This window comes from Leptonychotes weddellii, unplaced genomic scaffold (assembly GCF_054177405.1).
Source record: "Leptonychotes weddellii isolate Sample4059 unplaced genomic scaffold, ASM5417740v2 HiC_scaffold_8275, whole genome shotgun sequence".
NCBI classification, from domain to species: domain Eukaryota; kingdom Metazoa; phylum Chordata; class Mammalia; order Carnivora; family Phocidae; genus Leptonychotes; species Leptonychotes weddellii.
The window spans coordinates 712-8,840 of NW_028053497.1; the positions used below are offsets into that span (position 1 = coordinate 712).

The 8,129-nt window shown below is 47.0% G+C and overlaps 1 long non-coding RNA gene and 1 other non-coding gene across 2 annotated transcripts; one reads left to right on the plus strand and one right to left on the minus strand.

Moving 5' to 3' along the window:
• Positions 1 to 229: 229 nt before the first annotated feature.
• Positions 230 to 3,589, minus strand: LOC145719922 (uncharacterized). Its single transcript, XR_014142680.1, has 2 exons — positions 3,107 to 3,589; positions 230 to 964 (listed from the first exon to the last, which is right to left on the minus strand). It is a non-coding gene; the product is annotated as an uncharacterized LOC145719922 (long non-coding RNA).
• A 405-nt stretch (positions 3,590 to 3,994) lies between these two features.
• LOC115944971 (U6 spliceosomal RNA) lies at positions 3,995 to 4,096 on the plus strand. Its single transcript, XR_004079457.1, has one exon. It is a non-coding gene; the product is annotated as a U6 spliceosomal RNA (small nuclear RNA).
• Positions 4,097 to 8,129: the final 4,033 nt, after the last annotated feature.

An 8,129-nucleotide genomic window follows, 5' to 3' on the forward strand; every position in this document is an offset into this window, starting at 1 on the left:
GATAACGCAAAGGGAACAAAATGTTAACAGGTATGACTAGGTAAAAGGAATGTGAGCTTTCTTGGGCACCTGAATGGTTAGGGGACTGCCTTTGGCTCAGGTCATGAACCCAGGGTCCTAGGATCGAGTCCCACATTGGGCTCCCTGCTCAGTGGGGAGCCTGCTTCTCCCTCTACCTCTCCTCCCTGCTCATGCTCTCTCAAATAAATAAAATCTTAAAAAAAAAAAATGAGCTTTTTTCTTTTTTTATTCTCACAACTCTTCTGTGAGTTTGAAATTCTTTCCAAAAAATTAAACAAAAAAACTAAACAAAAAAGAAGGAAGGAAGGAAGAAAAAAATGGGACTCTACTCTCCTTCTCGTTTTTTCTCTCAGCACCATTATGGTGAAAAAGCAGTAGTCCCTACCCACCTGCAATGTGCTGGCTTATCTGTTCCTTCTCATTGTCTTCCAGCTCTTCCCAGCCTTCTAGCTCTGTGAGGTCCTCGATTTTTTTTGTGGTAGCCCGGGCCCGCTCCAGTTTCTCAAACATGCATTTAATGTGATACCACTCTTTCATATCACCCCCGGACTCTGAAAAGGGGTTGGGCACCACTTTGCCGATCCGGCACACCCCCTTCACAATCTTTTCCTTGCACTTTTTGCAGCCCGCCGTGCCGCGCTTAGCATAGTCCACACAGAATCGTTGCTCGGCCATCTCACAGGGGCCACTGCAGAGTCCCACATGCGCCCCTGGCAAGAAAACAAGGCAGGTGGCACGTGGTCTTAGATGGCCTTCCTGGAATGACAGAGCAGGCTTTCTTCTCTGGAGGAGGCAGTGCCCATGAAGCAGATCTGTTTCTGACCAATGGCTGAACTGTCTTCTGTCAGGCCAGTGATGTTGCTGTCGGAATAGGCACAGTTCTTTTCGCCCAAGTGTGCGGAGGGTTGGTGGGAAGAGGATCTTGAAAGTCAAAGTCATACAGCTGCATGAAAGAGTGAGATGCAAGAAAAGTGAGATATAAATGAGGAGCTAGGCTGCCACTTTCCCCAAAGCCCACAGTCCTAATACAGTCCATGCTGACTAACCAAACATTTCCCAAAGTATTAAAGATTTATTGCCTACAGGATGAAGAAGAGTTCCAGAACAGGAAAATTCAGTTTGCAGAAGGGTGTTCAAATATCTAACGTATATCTAACGTACACATGTACATCTAGTAAATCACAATTGAGAGAATCAAATCCAAATAACATAAAAGCTTTTCTCAGGCCATCAGCAATACCTGATACTTAGAATGGATGATGACTCCCAAGTATTACAAGATCCTTAAGTTTCTTTTTAGTCACCAAGAAAAATTACATGATATTCGTGAAGTTTTTAATGTGAAGTAGAACATATATGCCATCCTCAGAAAATAATTAAGTCACTATATAGATCTGTGGTGTAATCAGATGACCTATTTTGAGAGGCAATTAAATAGAACTTAGAACCAGACTGCCTGGGTTCATATCCTAGCTCATTAGCTGTGTGACCTTGGTAGGTTACTTAACCTCTCCCTTCCTCAATTTCCTCAACTGTCAAAATGTGGATAACAAAATTACCTAACTTGTCATTCTAAGAGTAAAGCCCTTAGAACAGAGCTCGGCTTAGAACAGAGCACAGGTTCAGGACACATTAGTTCTTATTACCATCAGTAAAGCAGTTATCCGTTAAGCAGAGGCTCCCTATGTGCAATTAGCCTGTTCATAATGTATCGCCTACAGGGAACTGGGGAATGCTGAAGCAACTGGATGGCAAGAAATCAAAGGAACTGATAAATCACCCCAAATGGAAGCAGGGATTATGTCCACACGGTATCCTCCCACCTTTTTATATTCATATTTTCTCAAGTATCTTCACTGTTCTAATTTTAAATATACTGGAAATTATTTCTAGCCTGCACATGCTTTGCAGTGAAATTGTTATTGGTTTATAACGACAAGCAGGCTTTACTTCCTGTAGAGGAAAGCAGGTGGATCGGAATCGGGGATGGGAGTGCGACTGTGACTGTTCAGTTTAGGGACTGTTATTTTTGAGAACTCCCTTAACTCATCTGCGTCTCAGTTTTCTCATTTCTAAATATGGAGAATAATACCTACCTCACGGGATGACTGGGAAAATTAAAATGAGTCCATGGAAGGGCTGGGGGGAGGTGGGCTCTGAACTCCCTGAAAATGTATACAAAATGCACATAATTCATAAATATACACTTTGTCGGAGAGACGGTCTATAACCCCGAGAAGTTCAAGAACTACAGAGGTGAGGGATGTGAGTCCGGCAGGTCCATCGGAGGAGCTCAGAACGAATTCGGTTTCCACCCTGTCCTCAGGAGAGCGTTTGGGCAGCGCCCCCCCCTTCCCCAAAGAACCGACTTGAGAGCGCCTCGCAGCGACCCACCCTCCGCGGGGCCCGAGGCCCAGGCCGAGCTGGGCCACGAGGAGGCACCGTGCTGTTCGGAGCAAGCCCGTCTGCCCCGCAGCCCCCAACGGCCGCGGCTCAGCGTCTCCTCCAAGGTGGTCAAGAAGGAAACCGCTGGGGCCCCAACGCAGCCTGGGCGGGGAAGCGAGCGCCCTGCAGCCGCAGTTCCCGGGGCGGGGGGGGAAGAGGTCTTCCCCGACGCCTTCCAGGAGTGGGCAGGGGCTACTGGCCGGCGCGGACGCCCGGGGACGCCCGTGGAGGAGGCGGGGAAGCGAGTCCCTCGGTTCGGGCAGGCCAGGGGGCGCAAGGACACTGCCCGGGGCTGGGGAAGGGGACGCGGCGGGCAGAGAAAGGCTCCCGAGCTCGCACCAACGAGCACCGGCTTCGGCGCGGCCAGCGTGCAGACCCGGGCCGGCCAGAGCGGACCCACAGGGGCCCCGGGGGACCCTCCCACTCGCGGAGCCGCGGGGGTCCCGGGGAGCTACGGACCAACCCCCGTGGGCTCCCGGGGGGCAGCCACGTCACGGAGGGTGTGCCCCGGGGCTCGGCGGGCGGGCGCCCGGGGGAGGAGCCGAGGGGGCCAGCTCCCAGGCCGCGCCGAGCCCCGGGTCCCCGGAGCCCCAGGCCGCCTCCCTCCCCGCTGCCCGGTCCTGCCGTGCCTGCTCCTCACCTGCCTTCCCAACTCCGGCGCACACCGCAGGCCTCGCAGCGGGCGCCCACAGGCAGCGCGCCGCCACGACGGTTGTGGCGCCTGTCTCTTTAAATCCGGGTCCTTGAGCCCGCCGCAGCGCGCAAGCGCAGAGATCCGGGCCCAAGCTGCTCCACGCGTCCCCGCCCCCCGCCTGCCACGTGGGCGGTGGTCAGGTTAGGCGGAGTGAGGCTTTGAGAACCGGCATGGGGCTTAGGGTGGTTCCCGGCTCCGTGTGGCGGCGGAAGAAAGCGGAGGTGCGGTCACGTGGTGTCAGCTGGGGTCTCAGTCCGGCCTGAACTTCCGGAGGACCCCCAGATTTGTTCATGATGTTAGAGATGATCCAGTTCTTAAAGATAATGGTTGAGAAAGTGTATTGTAATGAGCTTGGGGAAGGCAAAGAATGCGCCCTTGAACCTACTTTTTTGTATTCCCTCTGTCCTGTGTCCCGCACAGAGCCTAGCACGTAGTGTATTCAACAAATAGTATTGAGTTGAAAAGAGGCACTGGATACATAGATACAGATTTAAAGTGTAAAGGAGTGATGGGGAGAGTATTGTTCAAAGTGTAGGGTCATTTTAAACCTCAGGTCAACTTTTTGAGGGATTAGGATGGCTATTTTTACAAAAGAGTAGCAGGCTCAGAGAACGTAAGAGAGTTTGAGTTCGGGGGTTTAGGAACAGCAAACAATCGGAAGTTGTTAGGTAAGCCAAAATCAGATTCTGGAGGGAATTCTGTGCTACGTGAAAAAGAGCTTGGCTTTTATTATGTAGGGGATGGAGAACCATGAAGGGCTTTATGGAATAGTAACTACTTTTGAGGCTGGGTGGGGGAGAGACTGAGGCAAGGGAAGAAATTAAAAGGTTCTTGGTACTTGCTGGGGCAGCACATATACTAAAATTGGAACATACAGAGGTTAGCGTGGCCCCGTGCAAGCATGACCTACAAATTCCTGAAGAGTTCCATATTATTAAGGAAGATTTTTTTCTTTATTGTATCTATATGGGGTGGTGTATGCTAAGTAAACTTACTGTGGCATTTATTTCATAATGTATGTAAGTCAAACCTTTATGCTATATAGGCCTTAAATTTATGTAGTGATGTATGTCTATTACATCTCAATAAAGCTGGAAAAAAAAAGTTTCTTGTGGTGATCCATGTGAGAGATGAAAGTGGCCTGAACACGCTCAGTTAGTTGGGATGGAGAGGAAGAGGCATTTTTTTTTTAAAGATTTATTTATTTATTTGAGAGAGCGAGAATGACAGAGAGAGAGGGAGTACATGAGAGGGGGGAGGGTTAGAGGGAGAAGCAGGCTCCTCGCCGAGCAGGGAGCCCGATGCGGGACTCGATCCAGGGACTCCAGGATCGTGACCTGAGCCGAAGGCAGTTGCTTAACCAGCTGAGCCACCCAGGCGCCCCGAGGAAGAGGCATTTTTAAAAAAATACTAAATATTTGGATTTTAAATTATCTTCTAGAGAAAGTACTACTCATTTACCTGAAGATGAAATGAGAATGACTTGAGTGAGCAGGTAGATAATGATGCCATCAACTGAAATACAAAATGAGAAGTAGGTATTTGAGATAAAAGGATGAGTTTTGTTTGGATATATTAAGGTTGGTTGGTTGGTTGAGGACAACCACAATCCCACTGTTTGGAGTGGGGCAAAGTCTCTAATGTGCTGCACAATGAACAAGATCTTTGGGGTTGGAAGATCCCTGGAGGCTCAAGTCCTACCTGGCAGTTGAGTAATCCTGAGTCATTCTCCTATCATTGCATTTACTACATTGTTTTGAGAATCCCCTTGACTTTACCTTTTTCCCTAACCCTGTGCTGTCAAATGCTGTTGTTGCCAGCCACATGTGGCTATCGAGCTCTTTTTTTTTTGGCTATTGAGCTCTTGAAACGTGGCTAGTCCAAATGGAGATGTGCTGTATGTGCAAAATGCACACTGATTTCAGAGATGTGCTGCCAAACAAACAAAAAAAGACTGTAAGATATCAATAGTATGTTTATGTTGATTTACCTGTTAAAGTTATATCTTGGATATGTTGGGCTGTATAAAAATATATTATTAAAATTAATTTCAACTGTTTTACTTTTTTGAAAATGTAGTGCCTAGAAGATGTAAAACTGCATACTAAGCTCACATGATCTTCTATTGGACAGCACTACGCTGAACTTCAAATGTTTGTGGAGGGTAACATCTGGGCCTTATGCATCTCTTTATCCTCAATGCCCAGTGTAGTACTGGGCACTTAGTAGGCGCTCAGCAAGTATTTATAAATAAACTCATGAGTGAATGAAATGAATGAAACTCTGAAAGTGATCAGCTCCCTCAGAAGGATGTTTATTACATTGTAACTTTGACAGTGTTTGATGTTAATGAGCAAAAAGACTCAGGCTCTTTTTTATTTTAATTTTTTTATTAACATATAATGTATTATTTGTTTTAGGGGTACAGGTCTGTAAGTCATCAGTTTTACACAATTCACAGCGCTCACCATAGCACATACCCTTCCCAGTGCCCATCACCCAGCCACCCCATCCCTTCCACCCCCCTCCACTCCAGCAACCCTCAGTTTGTTTCCTGTGATTAAGAGTCTCTTATGGTTTGTCTCCCTCTCTGGTTTCGTCTTGTTTCATTTTTCTCTCCCGTCCCCTATAATCCTCTGTCTTGTTTCTCAAATTCCTCATGTCATTGAGATCATATGATACTTGTCTTTCTCTGATTGACTTATTTCGCTTAGCATAATACCCTCTAGTTCCATCCACATCATTGTAAATGGCAAGATTTCATTTTTTTAAAGGCTGCATAATATTCCATTGTATATATATACCACATCTTCTTTATCCATTCATCTGTTGATGGACATCTAGGCTCTTTCCACAGTTTGGCTATTGTGGACATTGCTGCTAAAACATTGGGGTGCACATGCCCCTTCAGATCACTACATTTGTATCTTTGGGGTAAATACCCAGTAGTGCAATTGCTGGGTCGTAAGGTAGCTCTATTCAACTTTTTGAGGAACCTCCATCTGTTTTCCAGAGTGGCTGCACCAGCTTGCATTCCTACCAAGACTCAGGCTCTTAATGTTTGTTTTGCTTGATTACAGCTCCAAGGAACCCTGAATCTTTTTGATTCACCCCCACCTCTCCCATCTCCCCACTGTAAAATGGAACTAGGTGTGAAAGCTGGCAGTTGCATTTCATTAGAGAAGTGGGAACTGCAACCAAGGAGAATGAAGTAATGTGCACTAGGCATAGCAGGACTTGAGAACCACAGAGTTAGGTTTGAATGATGTTCCACCACTGGCTGTGTAATCTTCGTCTATTTTCTTAACTTCTCTGGGCTTCAGTTTTCATGGGGAAATGGGGATAAAAATACCTTCTAGGATTGGGTGTGACAGTTAAATGATATGATTGGTATTAACTTGGGAACTGCTTGGCACTTGGCAGTATTTCAATACATGTACATTCCCCTCTACTCCCCAGCCTGGATACATTCATACCACTGAAGGGTTGAATCCATCAGGCAAGTACTGAATGCCTCCTCTGTGTGAGGCACTATTCCAGGAAGTGGAATAGCAGTGAAACAAAAGACAAAAAAAAAAAAAAAAAACCTCTCCTCAAGGAGTTCAGAGGTTAGTGTGGGAGATAGATAATAAACAGTAAATAAAATGCATAGTATGTACTCTGATGATGAGTGCTATGGAGAAAAAGAAAGCAGAGGAGGATAGGAGGTGCCAGGCAGGGTGGGGGTGGGGGAGTTGCCGTTAAACACAGAGGTCAGGAAGGCACCCCCCCCACCACCACCAGGTGACACTGGAGTAAAGACTGAACAGGATGACTGAGAGCCTGCATGGTGTTCTAGGGTACAGGGAACATCAAGTAAAGGCCCAGAGGCCAGGATGTGTCAGTCATGTTAGGAGATCAGCAAGGATATGGGTGTGATTACAGCCGCTGGAGAAGAGCTAGAGATGAGGTCAGCAGGGTATCTGGAGACAGACCCTAGAGGACCTTGTAAACAGAGATGTTGCTGTTTATCGCAGGTAAAATGGGAAGCTAGTGGATTGTATTGAGCAGAGACTTGGGTTTTTAACGAGACTGCTATGTCTGGCTGCTGTGTAGAGTCTGGGGGGTCAGTCAGTTGAATACTAAGTTGACTTAACACAAGGGGGAAATGAGGGCAGCTTGGGTGGTAACACTGAAAGAGTAACCAAGTATTCATGTAAATATTTGTGTTTTTTTTTTTAAGATTTTATTTATTTGACAGAGAGAGGCACAGCGAGAGAGGAAACATAAGCAGGGGGAGTGGGAGAGGGAGAAGCAGGCTTCCCGAGGAGCAGAGAGCCTGATGCGGGGCTCAATCCCAGGACCCCGAGATCATGACCTGAGCCGAAGGCAGATGCTTAACCAACTGAGCCACCCAGGCGCCCCTCATGTAAATATTTGTAAGTGCATTTTTCCAGTGAGCACTTTTATTGAAGTCTTTTTTTTTTTTTTTAAGATTTTATTTAGAGAGATAGAGAGGGGAAGCAGGGGGAGGGGCAGAGGGAGAGAGAGAATCCCAAGCTGACTCCGTGCTGTGCGCAGAGCCCAATATGGGGTGTGGACATCCCTGGGCTCGATCCCAGAACCCTGAGATCATGACCAGAGCCAAAATCAATAGTCAGACACTCAACTGACTGAGCCATCCAGGCGCCCCTTGCTTTTATTGAAGTTTTAAAGCAATTCTATGATCCAAACCAAGGATAACCTTGGTGGCAAATAAGCAGGATATCTCCTACTTACTCCTAGTTATTCAAAGTCCCACGATTAAATCCCTCCCTCAGACCCTGATGCCAAATCCTCCAGGGCGCTGATTCTGTTTGTGAGCCTCTCAGAGCTTCTGCCACCGCCTGTAAGACTGTAGCATCCCTGACCCAGTCTAAGCTCATTAGGATTGTTAACAAGAAAAAAAGAATGAGGGAAATGGGTAGATTCTGTTTGTTTGTTTTTTTTT